Source organism: Lissotriton vulgaris, chromosome 3_1, assembly GCF_964263255.1.
Source record: "Lissotriton vulgaris chromosome 3_1, aLisVul1.2, whole genome shotgun sequence".
Lineage (NCBI taxonomy): Eukaryota > Metazoa > Chordata > Amphibia > Caudata > Salamandridae > Lissotriton > Lissotriton vulgaris.
Genome location: NC_141689.1, coordinates 251,103,947 through 251,124,372, shown reverse-complemented (window position 1 = coordinate 251,124,372; position 20,426 = coordinate 251,103,947).

The window sequence follows — 20,426 nt, the reverse complement described above, 5'->3', positions numbered from 1 at the left end:
TATCTCCGCGCTTTGCTCGCAGGGTGGAATGGCGGGTGCACATTGGTCTCATTATTTTACATGCGCCTTTTAATTTGCACCCTTTGGTGTATGTCTTCTCTATATAAGACTTTTGAATATAGGTTTCTCAAAGTATCCAAAGTAGGCCTGGGCGGTAAATTCCATTCCGCTCGTGGAATTTGCGGACTTTGGGTAATTTAGAACGTGAAATTGCCCAAAGTTTTTGCTTGTTCGCGTTCTCAAAATGCGTGTTAGCGAGATATTTCCACCCGAGCACACAAACACCGATTGCAAAAAGTAAAAAAGCATCGTGAACAAGCAATTCCGCGTGTTTGCGGAGATTTTTTACTGTTTCGCTGAGATTTGCGTAACGCGATGATGCAAATTCCGCCCACCCCTAATCCAAAGCTTTTATTTCTATCTCATGTGACGAAAGATCATAAACATTTTGAGCTTCCTACTGCATTAGTGGGATTGATTAGAAACTTTTTCATATTGACGCTTGTGGATTACGTTTAGGATATAACTATATATCCAATTGTTTCCCCTTTTCATCTGTGCAAATAGCACTTTTATGTATGGAAATAAGGGCCATATGTATGAAGAATCGATTTGTGATTCGGAATCTGCGATTTTTACCGAATAGCAGATTCAGAATCGCAAATTGGAATGTATCAACACATTCGCTAATATTTAGCGATTCGGCCAAAATCGCTAAATAATAGCGAGGAAATCAATTGCGATTCCTTAAAGTTAAAATTTCGCAAAATAGCGATTTATGCAGCTGAGAAATCGCAAAATTGCGATTTTCCACCGGAAAAAAACGCAAAATTGCGATTTTCTAGAATCATCCAATCGCAATCCTGATGCAGTTTGATGACATCACCATACAGGAAGTGAAGGGACTGATTACCCATGGTGCAACAGCATACATTGTGAGAGAGTGTGAGAGTGAGGATTGCTACTGAGAAGCCATGGCTGAGAGTGGGAAGAAAATGCTTAAGTTCTCAGAAGCAGAACTGGAAACTTTAATAACAGAGATGGTTCCAAACCATGATTTGCTATTTGGGAGGAGCTCACACAAGGTGCCTGAAGCCAGAAAAAAACGCATCTGGGAAGGCATACAGGCAAAAGTAAATGCCCTTGGAGTGACACACAGGAGTGCTGAAGTGCTGCGCAAGCGCTGGTACGACCTGCTCCAGCGCTCCAAAGAAAAACTGGCAGCCAGGATGGAGCAGTCTCAACTCACCGGTGGGGGAACCTCTGATGTGCCTGAATCAACACTGCTTGAGGAACTGGTAGAGGGCACACTGGCTCCAGAGAGTGTTGCGGGCGTGTCCGTGCTAGACAGCTCAGACCAACCAGCTGCAAGACCAGGTAAGAAGCATGCCTTTCCACCCCAACCCCCTGCAACAACCTAGGGATTAGGGGAACCACATGTCACGCTAGAGCAAGTACACAGGCAGTCACAGCAATGCATTGTGGGAGATGTAGTCAGAATAGACAGAAATGTTAGAAGTAGCATCCATCTCATGCAATTTCACATGTGAAGGTCAGGAAAGAGGAATGACCAAAGTAAACTAAGGGAAAACTTTTTCACATCATACTTTAGCAACAAAAAATAATAATGTGTGCTGTTCTATCCACAGCACCTGCAACTCATAAGCCCACAGGCAGTGGAAGAGACACAGGACCCCAAGCCTCTGGAGATGCTAGCCAGGTTCAGGACACAGATGGGGAGGACAGTCCTGGCATTCCAACAAGGGGACACAGGAGGAGGATGGTCAGGCCATTACCAGTCCTGGAGGACGAAGATGAGGACAACAATTCTATTGTGCAGTCTGATGCCCCAGGTTCCCAGCAGCAGGAGTCAAGGCCACAAGACATCCTGGGTCCACAGGTCACAGGCAGGCGTAGACCCCGCACGGCCCACAGCTCCACTGATCCTCAGGACGAATCGGTTTTTGCTGGGCTGGAAATGCACATGCTCCAAATACACCACCTACAGGCAAAACATATGAAGGGAATTCAGCGTGAGATGAGGGCAGGGTATAGGGGTGCTCCAAATACACCACCTACAGGCAAAACATATGAAGGGAATTCAGCGTGAGATGAGGGCAGGGTATAGGGGTGTGCGAGAAGAAATCAGGGGCATGCGTCAAGAATTCAGTGGTGCTGTGCAAGAGCTAAACTGCCGAGTTACGTGAAGAACGCGCAGCCAGGCGCAAAGAGCTGGCCCTCATGGACCGCTACACGTGGGCAATAAACCGCCTGGCCTCCTCTACAAATATACTGTCCAGGCGTACCATCGAAACCCAGCGGGAGTTCTCTCACGGCATTCAGGACATTGCCACAGTTGTCGTGCAGTCCACTTCTGCCCTGGATGAACGGCGTGCCCTACGCACCGCAGGACCAGGAGTGCTGACTCCTAGTGAGGAGGACTCCCAGTCTGTGCGGAGCTCCACCACCCCACCACCCACTGTTGAGAGGCGCCGTAGTGGCAGAAGCAACAGGCCTGCTACACACCAGTAGGATGTGCAGCCAAATTACAATGACTATTAAGGGCAAAATATGGCCCACTACAGTGTTGACTGTGTAGTCATTCCAGTCCAATTGTTGCACTGTGATTTCAGCATGTGCATCACATTGAGAGTGTTTGAAGTTGCCGATGTGAATGTGTGACATTGTTGTTGTTGCAATAAAAACACATTTGCTAAAATAGAAGTTGTCATTGTGTCATTATTACTCACCTAGAAGTAGTTACGCATGATCTCATCATGCCTCTGTCGCCCAGCTGCAGCACCAGCTACGCCAGCTTCCATGCCTACAGGTCCAGGTCCCTCCACGTCGGAGGACTCAAAATCACTCAACTCCATTGGTGTCCCTTTCCTGGTAGCGATGTTGTGCAGCATGGCACAAGCTACAACAATTTTTCAGCACGTTTCGGGGCTGTATTGGAGTGCTCCTCCACTTTTATGAATGCACCTGAATCTGCTCTTCAAAATGCCAAATGTTCTCTCGATGGTGCCTCTTGTTGAAATGTGTGCCCGGTTGTAGCGCCGCTCCCCAGCAGTAGCAGGATTGCGGTACGGTGTCAGGATGAAATCCCGGACTGCATAAGCACTGTCACCTGTGGTAGGAAATGTTAACAGTTAGTCACTGTAATGCACATGCTAGTCAGTGGAAATATGGCCTATGTCTGTGAGCATTTACCTAGTAGGTATCCCTCGCCAAAATCACCTCTTGAGAGTCTACGGTATAGCCCACTGTGACGAAGATAAAGGCGTCATGTATGCTTCCCGGATACTTTGCCACTATATCTGTGATGTTGTTTTTGGCATCACACACCACCTGTATGTTTAGTGAGTGGTAGCATTTCTTGTTCCTGAATATGTACCCGACGTTTGAGGGGGGGGGGATATGGCAACATGTGTCCCATCGATGCATCCTATGACGTGGGGGAATTGGGCAATGTTGTAAAACTCCTGCTTGGTCTGTGCTAGTTCCTGTGGGGTGCTGGGGAAGTGTATGTGGTGTTGCATCCTATGTGTCATGGCATCAAGGAACGCATGGAAGAAGCATGACAGGGCACTTTGTGACACCCCTCCTGCTGAGGCTATGACCCCCTGAAAACTACCTGAGGCCAGCAGGTGTAGTGAACACAGGACCTGGATGTGTGTGGGTATGGCTTGTGTCCTGCGGGTGGGGTGTTCTAGGTAGGGTCTGAGTTCCTCTATTAAATCAAGCATGCTCTCTTCCTCCAGTCTGTAGTGGGTGTAGATGTCCTCCTCAGTGCGCTGGAAGATGGCGGTGCACGCACGGAATATCCTCTCCTGCCGCCTCCTCCTCTGCGCCACAGCTCTTAGTCTTCGCCTCCTCACTATCATGTAGAGCCCAGACATTGTGGAAAGGAAGTGTTGCATTCTGGGATTCCTAATATACTTTGACCCTGGTTACCACCTGCTCCCACTTGGTGGTAATTGCGATTCCCTAAAGTGCGATTTTCAATGATTCGCAAATTGCGAATGTTTGACACATATCATTGCGAATTCTTTAATTGCGATTTCTAGATTTGCGATTTTCGCTAAGCGGTTTCATCACAAATTTGGAAATCGCAATGGTATTTGCAGTTTTCGGGTTCTCGCAGTTTTTGGGACTCTCTAAATAGCGATTCCTTGTTTTGCATGAATTTATCTTTGATACATCGGAAATTGCTATTTTTCTGTCGCAAACGCTATTTTTTACCGATTCGCATCGTTTGCGACAGAAAAATAGCTTCATACATATGGCCCCAAATAATGAGCATGGAATATTTTGAGATTTCACTGTTACTGTTCTGTTTTGCCGTTCTTTCAATGTTATAAATGTATATGTTTTATATATTGTTATATTTGGTTTTATATATACGTTGTCTATTTTTGTCAATTTGTCAATGTGCTGTTTTATGTAGGAGACATAGGGGTCAGTTCCGATTCGGGAAACAAATACGCACGCCGATTCGTATTTGTAGCCGTTTCCGTACGAATCGTACGAATCCGTCCGAATCGCGTAGTACGATCCATTGCGAGAAAATATGATCGAACCATTGCGGACCGTACAAAAATGAAGGGTAAATCCATGCGACATCGACCCGCACAGTGAACCGTATGACCCGCCAAGTACGATCCGGACCGGGGAATGAGAACGCGAATCGTACAGTAAATGTCACGTATGAGCAATTCGTACGGAGGGCAACACTATCACATATGCATGGTACCCCTAAAATCAAGGGGTGTACGGACGGTGTGTACGCACTGTACACCTACGACCTTGGGGTGTATGAACCGTACCCCTATGGTCCGTACACCTACGATCGTGGGGTGTACGCACGGGGACATACGCACCGTACCCCTGAAATCTTGGGGTGTACGCACCGTACCCCGATGCACCGTACCCCTGCAATAATGGGGTGTACCCGGGGGGTTCCGTTTTGTACGTATTTGGAGGTGAAATCTGCTTTTTAAAGACGTTTTAAGCTCCCATAGAAAAAGAGTCGTACGGAGTGTTGTTGATACGATTCGTACTTGCTGGGTCGGAAAATGCAGCTTCGATCCGTACGGACATCGCATACTGCGCGTTCCGAATGCGATTCGTACGGATCTGTGAGTTGTACGGTCTTCGGTATGATTCGTACGGAGAACTGCTTTGGGTACACATCGTACTACATCGTACGTACGGGTACGGTTCTGCATAGGATTTGTACGGGAAAAAAGTTCTGTACGGCTATTCGGAGGGCATTTTACCGAATCAGATTCGCCCCCCTAGTGTGTTTTTATTTTTGTACCTTTTTCAGCCCTAACAAAGTTCCTTCCGGAACGAAACGCGTTGGCTGATGTCCGAATTTTAAACTGAAAAAATTAAATAAAGAATATATTTTGGAACATTTTTGGAACTATTTTGACTTCATCCGGATGCACCGTCCTTCCACTTGTGAATCTTCTTATCTGGTCTCCAGTTGAGTATAAGTGCGCCATACTTCGGATGTGATTGCACGGACAATATACAACGTTTTTCACTTAAGAAACTGAGTTGCTGAGCCCTGGTCAGCCACACTTTGGTTTTTTCATTAAAAAGAATACATATTTACATGGTGGGAATGGAAAAATCCACAATTCAGGGGCTGACTTTGGAAAAAGGGATCTTTCCACTTGTATGTTTTATTAATATTATTATTAGTGGAGAAAGAAAAGAAAATAAGTTTAATTTGCAAATACACAAACATCTAATACTTCTTGTATCATTTGTCTGCTCAAACTGCAATGATAAGTGTATAGGTGGTGAAGTATTCATGGAAAACTATGATTTGCATATATGTCCGTTTTCTCATTTTCTAAATCCCTAAGTGTTAGAAATCTATACAAAATGGAGGAGTAAGTCTATGAGTCGTAGAGTTTCAACTTTTACAGAGATGTTTGGATATTGACCCCACTCCTCTCTGTAAAAAGATACAGCACCCACATTTGTAAACCGATTGAGGAAAATTGTTCTAAGAGCAGACACTCAGAAAAGCAAAGGGAAATCTTTTACCTATTACACCCATCACAAAAGCAGGCATACATTCTCCAGACATCAACTTTAAGATGTGCCCACGAGCACACAAATTAGTAAAGTAAAAGAAAAACAAAACGTATATGTCAAAATGAAAAAGGCGATTAAAACCTACTTACCTAGTACCTAGTGCAGTAATGCCAGCAAAATCATAGTGTTAGCAGAAGTGACGTCGCACATTCTCAGACTCTCGATTACCAGAAATTGCACCACACGTTGTAAAACTCTGAACCTTAACAGAGAAAATTACATCACAGGAACATTGACCTGTCTGGGATAAAAAAAAAAAAAAAACTTTATTAAAGTAGCACGTGTAATTAGTAAGCGGTCATTTAAAACAGAAGCAACCGACTTCTAAAAGTAGCAAAGGTTAAAAGCATTTCGAGTTTTCAACTATGCAATTAGGTTATTACATTGCAAGAGCTAATAAAGCAATCCACAGGAGTTGCAAGAGGACAATTTGTGGCATAAATAGTTAATCTATTGCTCCTGGAAATTCACTTCTACTCAGTGCCCTACTATCAGACTATACTTTAGGAACAGCAAAAATATGAGCTATTTGCCAGCCTGCCCGCTCCACCTATCCACAACAATAGACTGAATTACAATGACCTTGGAGGAAACTTACTCTAGAATCACTCTGCTCTATTATTCAGGGCCCAACCACAGTGAAAACTGTGAATCATAAGGGCCACCTTAATGTGTTTTAAACTGTATAATAAATTACACCTTCTGAAAATGTGTGAAGTGCTGTCGTAGGTTAGTGAATAAACTGTACAGTTATCATTTTATAGCATAGCTAGTACTTCCCAAAAACTGCATTATAAAAGGCAGATTTGCGTATTGCAAAAGTGGAAGAAATAAATAATTAAGAAAAAAAAATCAGCTCAGAATTGATCAATTCTCCATTAGGCAACCTAGCGGTAGATTTACAAGAAACGTGCCGCAGCGCCAGAGGTATCACTTTGCCGCATTTTTCCGGACATGTCGGCTTCGGCAGCAAAAAGGCGGAAAGAGTTTGTAAAATTGTTACATTTGTTAAGAAACCGGGGGCGCAGGCAATGATTACCCAACAGAGCAAGTTAAAAGTGCTTGTTAAAGGCAGATTTCACGTATTTTGTATTGTCCCAGAAGCACAGGAATTACTGCAACAAATTTTGATGGATAAATCCTAATGGCTTGTAGACTCCATAATGCCAATATAATGTCATAGTGTTAATGTTTTGAGTTTACAAATGTTTTTCAAAATGTTTTCAATTACTTGTTCTGGTCTCTTATCCTTGGTTCAGAAATTATACTTGAATACAGAAGCCAACATTATCATTAATGCCACAGAGGTAGGCCAAGTCAAGGTTAAACGTGGGACTGGACAAGGCTGTCCATTGTCCCCAGTGTTATTCGCCTTTTTTATCGAGCCATTGGAGATAACCATTAGGAACAGGATGGATATATGCCCTCCACTCCAAACTATGGCAACATTTAAATTATATGCCTGAAAAATCAATATCATGCTCAATATAAGGCCTGAGACTGAGGTCCAGGCAAAAGCCTTTGAAATTTTTGCGCAATTTGAGTTGCTTGTCAAATATAAAATAATTTTTTAAAAAACAGAAATTATACAGTGTGACGGTTCACCTACGAATTTACATCTCAATATTCTCCCTTGTCTATTCAAAACCAAAAAGTTATCTGGATGTTTATTTTACGGCGCAAATTTCTGAATTATATGATTTAAATTAAGCTCCACTTCTGCGAAAAGTCCAGGATGTATTCTTCCGATGGAATTCTCTTCCATTAACCATTTTGGGCAGGGCTGCATTGATTAAAATGTCTGTTCTTCCGCTGTTTAATTTCCTTTTTTCTGCGATTCCATGTGTTTTATTGACCTCTTTTTTTTCTAAATAAGAGTCTATATTTACATCTTTTCTGTGGGGAAAGAAGGTCCCCCGAATTGCACTTAGCACTTTATATGAGGAGCTGGAAAATGGTGGAATAGCTCTCCCAAATATCAGGGTGTATTATTTTGCATATTTTGCACAATATATGTACAGATGTAAGCTGGAATTCCAATCAGGTCTTTTTATTAATTATTTTATTAACCAAATCTGCAAAGAGAATAAGATCCACTGCCCACTAATAATTGTTAAATCTCCTAAATTAGTACGGTCTAAGTGTATACAGTGGTTTTTCCATAAACGCCAGGCCTTTAATAGAAGATATTCTTTCCCCGCAATTAACTCCTCAACTCCATTATCTGGTCCTATCTTACTATCTGGGATCAGCGAGTCGTCGGTAATTACACAAAAATGGGCCAAGGCTGGCTTTGTGATAATCTCAGATTTTTTAAGGATTGATAGATGGCTGAATATAGCTGAAATGTCTCATTTAATTCCAAATGACTTCCTTCTCCTTGGGTCATATAACACTTTTAGTAAGTTCCTGAGTAAACTTGATTTGGTCCAGATCATCGAATGGAAATGCTTAGTATAAGATCTTTTAGAAGATATTGCATTTAAGAAACCTGGGGAATGGAAAAAGCGTTTAGCCTTTATCAAGGGTATCGATCTGGAGGGAAAGGCCATAACGAAATGGGGAAAACATGAGGAGATGGAAATCTCATCAAGTATGTGGTCAGTAGTTAATAATCTCAACTTAACACGCTAAGGGGGGCTAATTGGCGAAGGATGTTATTTTTTAGTAAATGGATACTTTAAAGAACTCCACTTTTTCTATCTAAGGTTTACCCTAACCAATCTGGGCAGTGTTTTTGTTGCCTTAACCATCCTTCAGCCAATTGGACACATATCATATTACAATGCCCCTTGAACCAGAGGACCTGGAATGACATTTTTCACTTTTTGGAAGCCGAATGCTTAATTACATTAGGTTGGAATACTTGGCTGATAGTGTTTGGCTATGACCAAGACCTTCTTCTTTCAGACAAGATGTTCAAATTATTATATATTGCAATGGCTGTCGCCAGATCACTTTTGCTTCAGAGATGGCGATCGGATCTTATGCCAACTAAAAAGCAATGGGTCCGGAAAATGAAGCAGGTTATAAAAAGTGAACAACCCTATGCACTGCGTATTGGCGGGCTTAAGAAGTTTGAGAGGGTTTGGGCAGCCTATTCTGATTAAGACCTCAAATTCTAACTTATATCTCAGGAGGAATTTTTCACATGTTCGACTTCTATGTATTGTAATATCACCATTTTAATTTATTACACAACATTTCATATTTTCTTGTAACATCGCTACATTAATTAACACAGGATGAATTAGTATTTTGGCCATACATGCTGATTTCTCTGTATGTCCTTAAGGTTTTTAAGGTCTAATTAATTGTTGAGTTTGTGTTAATCATTGGCAGTGGATGCTCTTCCAAGATATTATGTGTTTTATTTTTTCAATACTGGCTTAAATGTTCATATTGTCTATCTTTTATTGATTTTAGGTTCTTCTGCTTTCCTGCAAATTGGTGCTATTTAACAAATTTTGTATCGTTTGACATATTCAATGAATTTTATGGATGTATGTATGGATAAAAAACTTCTTGTTATATGGATTTCAAGAAACAAAATTAAAAAAAAATTTAAAAGAAGGTGCCGCAGCGTGGCACCGCAAGACCTTTGGCTGTGCCACGCTGCAGCACTTTCAGACCAAGGGAATGTGACACATTTACAATGGTATGTCGCATTCTTATGCTCTCCCCTGCGCTGATGCACAAAGAGCTGCCATGCGTCCTGGGGAGATTGTTTTTGTGCAAGAGGGGGCTCCTTCCTGCATGACACCAATCACTGCAGGCATTTTCCTCTTTCAATGCGTGCTGTGGAATGCAGTACGCATTAAAAGAGGAAAAAAACAGGGAGAAATGAAAACATTTCTCCTCATTGCGCCTCGCTACGTTACCCATCGTAGCATACTGACACATTTCCAGATTTACCAATCTTCGTAAATCTGGAAATGTGTTTGGTTCCATGGGTGTTGCTTGGGAAAACCCACAGCAACACCCATGGAAAGCCCCTTTCATGCAAAGTGCTGCGTGTGAAGGGGCCGTATTTACAAGGAAAAGGAAAGCCACGCAGGGTGGCTTTTCCTGTCCTTGTCCTTGTCTTTGTCCTTGTCCATTGTAATGCGCTGCCAGTGCGTCACAAACAGTGACAAATTGGCAGCGCAATGGGCTTGTAAATCTGCCGCCAAATTTTTAAAAACTTTTTATTGCAACACCGCACAGGCATCATTAGAAATAATCATCAGAGGGAAGTGACATGCTGCCCATGGGACTGTTTCGCAAGTTACATCATAACAAAGCAATCAAAATTAGATTTTTCTTCACTTATGAGTTTAACACAGTATCCAATTTTTCCAAACTGATTTTGTTCCATAGTTTAAGAATTCTTCCAACATAAGGCGACCACAAAAGATACCCCTTTTTGCCCAAACCTATGAGATGAGAGGAGATGAGAGAACTCCTAACCCAAAACGTTCATATACATTACATATATTATTAATCTTCCTGTACCCAGAGCTGGTAAAATCACAGTTGACCAGGCAGATTTGCCTTTTGTTCTGGAAGATATGGCAAACATTCGCTTACTTTCTGTACATTCTAGAGCTCATGTTCACCCAGTGCCAAGAATTTAAAACTCTCTAGGCAGTCTAGTAGTGAAGCGTTGCTGTAATCTATGGGGTGGACTGTTCCCATGAGGCACAGGTTCAGACTGATTTGCATATGGCCATGTCTGAACTGGGGCGGCGGAGTGAGCTAAAGAATGATGATTGATAAAACCCAGATCAGTTGACTGGAGGTGAGTGCTTGCATTGTTCAACACTCCACCCATCATCAACTTTGGTTTTGCTTTGTTCGCCCTAAGTTGGCAGGGTATGCCCAGACATGGGTCCCTTGCTCACTTTGCCACTGGATTCAAGCTAGCCTGGCTGATGACGGCTGATTAGCCAGAAATTGGTACCAGGATGCTTGTTTCCGGTCCAGGGAAGACATGGCTTGGCAGTTCAGGCTAGACTGTTGCCATGAGGCACAGGGTCAGACCGATTTGCATATGGCCATGTCTGAACTGGGGCGGTGGAGTGAGCCTAAGACTGATGATGGATAAAACCCAGATCAGTTGACTGGGGGTGAGTGCTTGCATTGTTCAACACTCCCCCCATCATCCCCTTTGGTTTTGCTTTGTTCCCCCTAAGTTGGCAGGGTATGCCCAGACGTTGGTCTCTTGCTCACTTTGTCACTGGATTCAAGCTAGCCTGGCTGATGACGGCTGGTTAGCCAGAAACCGGTACCAGGATGCTTGTTTCCGGTCCAGGGAAGACATGGCTTGGCAGTTCGGGCTGGACTGTTCCCATAAAGGACAGGGTCAGACTGATTTGCATATGGCCATGTCTGAACTGTGGCGATGGAGTAGGCTAAAGAATGATGATGGATAAAACCCAGATCAGTTGACTGGGGGTGAGTGCTTGCATTGTTCAATACACCTCCCATCATCCCCTTTGGTCATACCCACAAACTACATAAAAGGACTGAATCTGATCAATTGTATTCTTTTGCTTAATAAAGTGTTTTCGTATGTTATGCATAAGATGATTCTAGGAATAAATGATTGGATATATTCAATGCCTTTGATGTACTGCATATAATTTGTATGAAAATGAGAAAGTGGTGTGTGATACCATTTTAAGAAAATTAATTTGAGTGAATGCTCCTGTCCGAACTGAGATGTCTGGAAGATCCATGAGACCACATTTTCCCCTCCACAGGGCTGATCTCATGGAGAGGGGGGCATGCTGACTGTTTACAATCTTTTGTGGCACACTCTCAGCCTTCTAAGGGCCAGTTGGTGTCTCCACCTAGGCCCATAATAGGGTGTGGGCACAGAGGCAATGTGATTTCTTGATTAGCATGGGGCCGCGGTCCCCATTCAAATGAGGGAAAGCCCTCTCAGGCTAGCGCTAGTACACTACTACAGAAGGAATATATGATGTTACATTGCGGTGTTTACATAGCGATACCTTTACAACGCAGGCATTACAATGCATGTCGTTGTAACAACTTGCATTGGAGGGCGCTGGACTTAGGAATAGTATGATTTACTATTCTAACTCCAGTCTACGTTCGTTAGGGAAGGTGTTGGGACCGTAAATCATACTATTCCTTAGGTTAGAGCGCCATCTACTGCAAGTCATTGTAATGTCTTTCGTTGTAATACCCTCGTTGTAAAGGTATTACGGTGTAAACACAGCGATGTAACCGATGTATGTTTCCCTAACAGAAGGGGTCCCCTAAGTGTCTGCCACCCCTTCTATAATTCCATAGTGCCCTTGGGGCTGATTGCACCCCCGGGGCATTATGTATAACATTGCCCTGGGGCACTATGTATAACATTGCCCCTGGTCTGTGAATGGATTTTTGGTCTGTTGGATTGGTGATTTGAATGCCGGTTTTCAGAATTATTGCTTCATGAATGAGAATGAGTTTTCACAAACAGGTGATTCCTCAACATGCGTGCATTTATGTGAACTGACAGTCTGTGAATGCAAATGCACTTTACTGAATTTGTAGTTTATAAAGTCTCATGCTCATGAACGACTTGACTTGAGAGAGGCTGAGATTCAAAAGTTAAAAAAGCACTGGCAAAGCCAATAGGTCTCCCTTTTCTGAGACCTATTGGCTTTGACAATGTTTTTTTAGTCATGTTGTAAAGCACCAGTGCAGCAGTACAACTTGGCTGAACGTGTTAAAAAAGCAATATGATAAGGTCAATGCTGACTGCGTCAAACCGATTTATTTGACTTTCCGCCATGCTGCAGAGCAGCTGCACTGCTTTACAACTAGTTATGTTATGTTACGTGTATTCGTAACTATTACAAAGATGCAGCAATTTCACGATGCAACCAGCACTAAAAACCCCCACAGACTGTGGTCAATTCATCAAAGTAGCGTGCTACAACAGGCAACACCTCTGCAGCAAAGAGGTGTAATTATGGAAAGAGCCCGCAGTAATACCAAACAAAGCTTGATGCACTTGCCTGGTGCATCACTTTTTTTGGCGCACCGTTGACGCAGTGTGGTGCTCCAAATGTACAAGACCTTGTAAAGCCATCCCTGCTTTCCTTTTTGTGGCCTTGTAAATATGGCCCCTTTTCACGCAGCACTTTGTGTGAAAGCTGCGTTCCACCTTTATTGAGACCAGTGAGTACCTTGATAACACGCAGCACGGATTCAGAAAACATCACAGTACTGAATCCGCTCTCAATGTTGTGGTAGACAACATTTGCCGCAAAGTGGACAGTGGCCAAACCACAGTACTGGTCCTATTGGATCTCACGGCCGCGTTCGATACCCTGTCTCCCGCCATCCTAACATCTCGGCTTAGGGAGGCAGGGGTCACTGGGCCGGCCCTGAGTCTTCTTAACTCCTTTCTCCATGGCAGAGAACAGAGAGTAATGCTTGGAAATTTCCTCTCCCCTGCCAAGTCATTGCAATGTGGGGTGCCACAGGGGTCGGCCTTGAGTCCGACCCTGTTCAATATCTATGTGGCCCCCCTTGCTAGACTAGTAAGATCGCAGGGAATGGAGGTGGTGTCTTACGCAGACGACACCCAGATCATGGTATCACTGGCTCACTCCTCAGTCCGTACATCCGCCCTTTGCTTTAGGTCATGCATGCAGCATGTGGCAGATTGGATGATCATCAACTCCCTAAAGCTAAAGGGCGACAAGACAGAGGTCTTAACCTTTGGGAAAGACCAAGATGTTTGGTCGAGCGAGTGGTGGCCTTCATCTCTTGGCACCTGCCCCACTCCCTCCCAATCAGCCAGAAATCTCGGTGTTGTCTTTGACACTTCACTTTCTATGACGCTCCAAGTGAATAGGACCGTGGCCACGTGCTGGGGTGTTATTAGGATCCTAAATAGAATTCGTAATGATCTCTCCCTCCAGGCGCGCAAACAGATCGCAGTCGCTCTTGTTGGTTCCAGGCTCGATTATTGCAACTCTTTGTATGTGGAGTCCAACAAGGGCCTTATTCATCGACTGCAAATCGTGAAGAATGCTGCAGCGCGCTTTGTTCTGGCCCTTCCTATGGCATCATCGGCCACGACTGCTAGGAGAGGCCTTCACTGGCTCCCTGTCCAGTATAGAATCTCTTTTAAGATCCTATGTCTTACATACAGAGCACTTGCGGCTGGCCCTGATGACGCACTCGGTACCCTGCTCATCCGCTATGTTCCAACAAGATGTCTTCGATCGGCCGGGCTACTTCAACTTGTAGTGCCCCTGAGCTAGGCTGACCAGATGAGGAGCAAGAGCTTTTTCTGTCGCCGCTCCTCAGCTCTGGAACTCTCTTCCAATTGAGATTAAAACCTTACCCTCAATTGATTTGTTTAAAAAGGCCCTTAAAACTTGGTGCTTCATTAGAGCCTACCAATGAGAGAATGCTGTCTGATCCGGCGAGCTGTATTATTTGAAGTAGGCGCCTTGACGCCCATTGGGTAAAGTTTGCGCATGACAAGATTCATTTCATTCATTCATTCATTCATGGATGTTGCTGTGGGTGTTCCCATGCGACACCCATGGATTCTGCCGTATTCCCTGATTTACAACGTTTTGTAAAAGTGAGAATGCAGCAGAATCCTACGCCTCCCCAGTGGAGGTGTAAAGAGCTGCAACAAGGAGAAATACTTTTATTTCTCCTCGTTTTTTTTCTTTTTATGCGTGCTGCATTGTGCAGCACGCATTGAAAGAGGAAAACACCTCACATGATTGTTTTTGTGCAGGAAGGTGCCCCTTCCTCAATATTCTCCCATCAACACAGGCACCCTTGCACCATAGCGCAAGGGTGCCTGCTTTGGCACATGGCAGCTAATTCTGCGCCAGCGCAGGGGAAAGCAGAGGGATTCGACATGTTGTTGTAAATATGATGCATCCCTGTGCTTTGAAAGTGACGCCACGCAGCATAGCCAAAGTGCTGCTCTGCGTCCGTCTGCCACCCCCGAGGTGGAGGGACCGACCGCAGGGGCAGCGGCGGTCTCTCCGTAGCAATTAGGATGTGACCGCCACCCTGACGGTCACATCGCGTATATTTTACATTGCGGCGGGTGCTGCTTTGAGCAGCACCCGCCGCAATGTAAAATATGCATGTTTAACTTTGGCATGCACAACTTGACAGGCACCGTGTGGTGCCTACCACCTTGTGCATGCCAAAACAGGGGGGTACCATAGGTACCCCCCATGTGCACCCCCCACCCCCCAACACCCTGGGGGCCCGCAACGGGCCCCCAAACACAAAAGAACACATGCTTTTCCACGGCGGAAAAGCATGTTTCCACCTGCATCCTAATATGGCTGGCCGTGTCTTGCAGACACCGCCACCATAATTGCGTGCATACACCGCGGATCAGCGGCGGACAGACTTGCCGTCCGCCACTGATCCCACCGCCATTCTAATGTGGCGGTGGGTGTTTCCAAAGTCCGCGGCGGTGAATCCGCATCCTCCAGGCCGGCAGTGGCTTCCGCCAGCACGAAGGATGCGGATTCACCGCCATCCTAATCGGCCCCCCAGTTTGGAAACTACTTCTTGTGGAATACAGTTTTAAGTTTAGTATTTTCTTAGTGATTATTTTTAATGTAAAACAAAATACAGAGGAAAAGCACTACAGATGTTCGTAACTACTTTTCTTGGTTTAAAAATAGGCGTATTTTACAGACTCATGCCTATATGATTGAATTCAGAAGTCGAGACTCGTCCATATGCATATAATATTTTTGTATATGGAAGCATTCAGTTAAGGTAATAACATTGCACTTTTAACAACACTCTGACTTACCTACACCTGATAGCACAAACAATAGTATATAGTTTGTGTCAGACTGCACCATAGACCTAAAGCTGTTGTTTTGAGAGCCAGGACATGGGAACAGGCAAGCCAATTGTTAGCTATTTAGATCAGGGTTTGAGGTCTTGGGACTAAGGGCATGGCATGACCAAAGGCCAAGCTCTATGTCCAAAGCCCACTCAGTATGGCCGAAGGGTGTGGCCAACGCCAATACGCTCTACTCAATGCCCAATATGTACAGCCAACAATGTGAGCAATTCGTTCTGAGGGCATATGCAGACTGTGAGCAGAGAATAACTGAAGGGACCAAAGTATATAAATGAAAACAATAAAATTCACTGGCAGATCGTTGCTAACAGAAAGTTATGGGTCTTTTCTTAAATGAGAATATAATGTCTATTAAACTGTTTCACTACACTGGAAAAACTTAAATTGGAAGGTAACATCAAACCTAAAAACCATGTGAGTTATACCCAAGGCCACTAGAATTATGTGGCAGAAGAGGGCCAAATTATGCGGCAGGGTGGAAAAAATTAAAAAGCAAAGGGACATTATGCGGCGTAATGAGGCACATTTTGTGATAGTATTACTTTATTTTGTCATTTTTACACTTGTTAACAATGTCTGGGCATTGGTTGCACCTCTTTTTAACACCCAAATATAGCAAAAATAAACCAATTAACTTTTTCAAATGGTTTTCCACTGCACAGCAACAAGTTTTGCTGCGTTTTTAGGAAATTGTGAATCTTTTCAGCTAGAAACAAAGGGCTTCATATATGAAAAGTGTCACATTGCTGCGATAAAACAGCAATGTAATACTTTTCACTACCGCTCCTTTTGACAACATGGATGCGCCGTATTTACTGTGCGGTGCTCCATGTCGCAAGGATTGACAGGTGCATTAGGAATCCTTATGTTTCTGTTGGTGCAAACCTCAAGCATTGCTGGAGTTGTGTCGTATGCATGACCCAACTCCAGCAATGCATGGGGTAGGCCTAAACCTACTGCATTGCGCCACCCTTACGCCTGCTATGAGGCAGGCATAAGGCTTTGATGCAGTAAAATCCCAGAAGTGGTGCAGTGAAATCTGGCAGATTTCGCGGCGCCACTTCTACGAGGCTTTCTTGTGGGGGAATGCCCACCATGCATACATTATACCTGATGCTGGTATAATGTAGCACAGGGGTTTAAAAAGTTATGTATCTGCCTAGATGTGTCATTATGTAACTATGTCGCAATATGGCACATTATTTATACTGCCGCTGTGTCACAAAAAAGTGACGTAACAGCGATGCAAAAGTGTTGCACGGGCTCATAAATAAGCCCCAAATTTTCTTTGCGAAAATCTGCAGATTATGCAAAGGGTGATGTATTTTGTGAGAAATGCAACTAATCTATAATAATGCAAAAATCGCCAGGGCCGCACAATCGCATACTTTCAGTGGCCCTGGTTAGGGTAGATCCCTGTTATGGTTTTGGGCATGGTAATAGGGCAAATACATACATTGATAACACTCTTACATTTTCTGCGAACAAAAACAAGTATATCCACTGTGGAATGTTTAAAAGCAACTTGGCTGGATATAGCCAATAATCATGCCATAGTAGAAATTGGAATATTTAGCAAAGGTTGAGCCCAGAAGAGCCAATCAAGATCCATGCCCATTTGGTTGCTTTCTGTTTCTCCTGAAAGTCTAAATATATAAAGTATTATCCTTTCAAAACTCACCAGACACTCTCTGGTAAAGCAGATATCTTAAACACTACAAAACGTACTAACCCCATCACAAATAAAGATCTGTTCTCACCTGAATTCTAGATTTGTGGATAGTTTGCATTCAACTATTTTTGCTGTTGCAGGAGGAAAAAAAATTGTATGAAACATACAATGGAAACTGCTACTTTCGCATCTACCTAATAACTTTAACTTTCCTCCACCCAGAGTGAGCAATGTGCACAAACTGGAAATAGAGAAACCAGGCTGGGCGGGCCAATAAGACACCAAATATTTGTGCAGAACTGTCAAATAGTGCCAAAGGCCACATTCTGTGTAAGAATTGTGACTAACGTCTATCAACCAGCTCTCATTAACCAAGTGTAAAGTTGTATAACACTTGCAGATTATTACTCGCACACCGCCCTGTCCTCAGCAGAAGCGGCCGCTCCCACCACCTCCTCCCGACCTGGCATCCTACCACAGATCCTCAACTCCGCTAAGTACTCGCTCTGCTGGGCTTCTGTTGCGCTTTGCTGGATTTGCTCTGCTGGCATTTTTTAACGCTTTGCTAGCTTCGCTCTGCTAGAATATAGTAGCGCCTTTTACTATCACTCTGTTGGGCTTCATAGCGCTTGGTGTTAGCGCTTATACTACTGAACTTCAGGGCTTCATAGCGCTTGGTATAGCAACTGTAGTAGTGAACTGCTGGGCTTCATAGCGCTTAGCGCTATCGCTTTACTATTGAATCACTGGGCTTAGTAGAGCTTGGTGTTTTTATTTCACTGATCTCCGAGTTTTCTTTATCATTGCTAATTTAATCTAGCCTCGACCTACGGGCTGCACATTTCATAGCTTAGTGAACCTCACCCAAATACTGCCTTACCTCGTAGCGCTTTATCCTCCCCATTAAAGCTCCACTATATTCACAGCTGGTACCTAACATCGTCCTGCCTTGCAACATTTGTTTGTTTACTGTTGCCGCCATTTTGTTAGCAGTGCCGTCCTCCCACACCGTCACTCCACCTGACTCAACGCCTCCCTGCTGACCCTCCCACGCTCTGCCCCCTCCACTGTCCATTTATGGCAGATGGTCCCACGCGCAGCGTCCACGCGCTACGGCCACGCCGAAGGTGCGCCAAAGGTAAGCCCGTCTACGCCCGTCCGCGCCAAGGCCGCTGTGAGAAGGTGGCCTGATATGCAGTGGTCACTATTCTAGTGCCCACTATGTATCAGTCCAGCAACCCTTATTGATGATTGGTTGTAAGTCAACCTTATAGACCAGCTATCCTAGTAGCATGGATACGAGCAGTCTAAGGCTAAAGACTCGAGAGGGCGTGTTAAGCCAGCTGTTTACCACACATATACCCCTTGAATACCCAGTGAAAGGACACCACACAAGTGTTATGAAAATAAACAGTTATTTATTAAAGATCACAACAGCCCTGTACTCTTTATGAGGACAGGGTACTAAGCACAAACCAAAACTCTTACAAAAATACTTAAGTTAGCACAGTATATACAAATGCCCGAGGGGCACGGAAAACCATATACTCTGAAAGTGGAATGTGAAATTCCTAGCAGGTAAGTACAGTACTAATAGCTTTTGGAATCGCTAGGACTTGACTAGGGAATCGTTAGATTACGACTAGGAGGCCTAGGGGACTCGGGTGCAGTGTGTGCACTCTCACGCGAGATGCGGACAAAAGTCTATGGTAGCTAGGAAATAGAAAGTTAGTGTTCTCGGGCGAACCCGACCTGGTAGGGAGAAAACGAAAGTAGATTCTGACCCTTGGATAGTGAGGCTATGCTGGGGCACCGAAATGCCGAAGTTACCTAGCCCAGGGGCTGCAGCTGCATAGGTCTGAAAAGACGTCGGGAATCCTCGTAGACGGACCAGGAGCCGGAAGAAAAGATGCTGGCCGGTGACCAGTGAAGAAAGTTCAGTTGGATCCAAGCCTGGATCTCGAAGATAGATGACACCTGAAAGCAGAGGGGACCAAGTTCGAGACTACTAGCCAGTAGTCAGTGGGCACCAGGAGGGCACCGGATGGTAGCCACCTCGACAAGGTGAGTGGGTGACGCTGGAGCTCGAAGATCTCACGGACCAGGAGGCGTTGTCGGCGACCAGGATGGAGGATCGAGCTGTCTCACGAAGATAGGAGCTGTCGGCGTCGCTGGACCCAGGATTGGGCAACAAAGCCTTGGCAAATTCAAGCCCACGCGGTGGACCTAAAATGGCGTCTGGAGTGGACCAGGAGGGTCCGGGGTGCCTCTCTTGAAAAAGGAAGCAAGGGCCAGTCTGGAGCAACCAGACCAGCAGAAGAGTTGTTGTCGGGCGTCGTTCGGAAGGCCACAAGCCAGCCGGCTAGTAGCCAAACAACGCGGTGCACAGCAAACAGCAGAAGGGCCCCACGCCGATCGTGGAGATGCAGGGAGGCTGACCTTGGGTGCTGGAGCTGCGCAGGGTCGGGGCTTCTCGGACCCCAAAGCACTCACCAGTGGAGGACACGGTGGGCTTGCAGTAAAGATGTCGTGCAGTCTTGGCGATCGTCGGTCCCTCGAGGTCTCGTCGCACTCACGGTTCTCAGCTTTGCTGTAGAGGTGAGTAGAGGTCAGAGGTGCCAGGGAAGCCGGGTCTCGTCGAGCTGGGTCGTCGGATTCGTGATGAAGGACTTGCAGCAGACCGCAGTGTTCTTTAGGATGGTGCCCGCTTGATGCAGGGTGACTACTCCTTAGCCACAAGGGAGAATCTTGAAGAAGAAATCGTGAAGT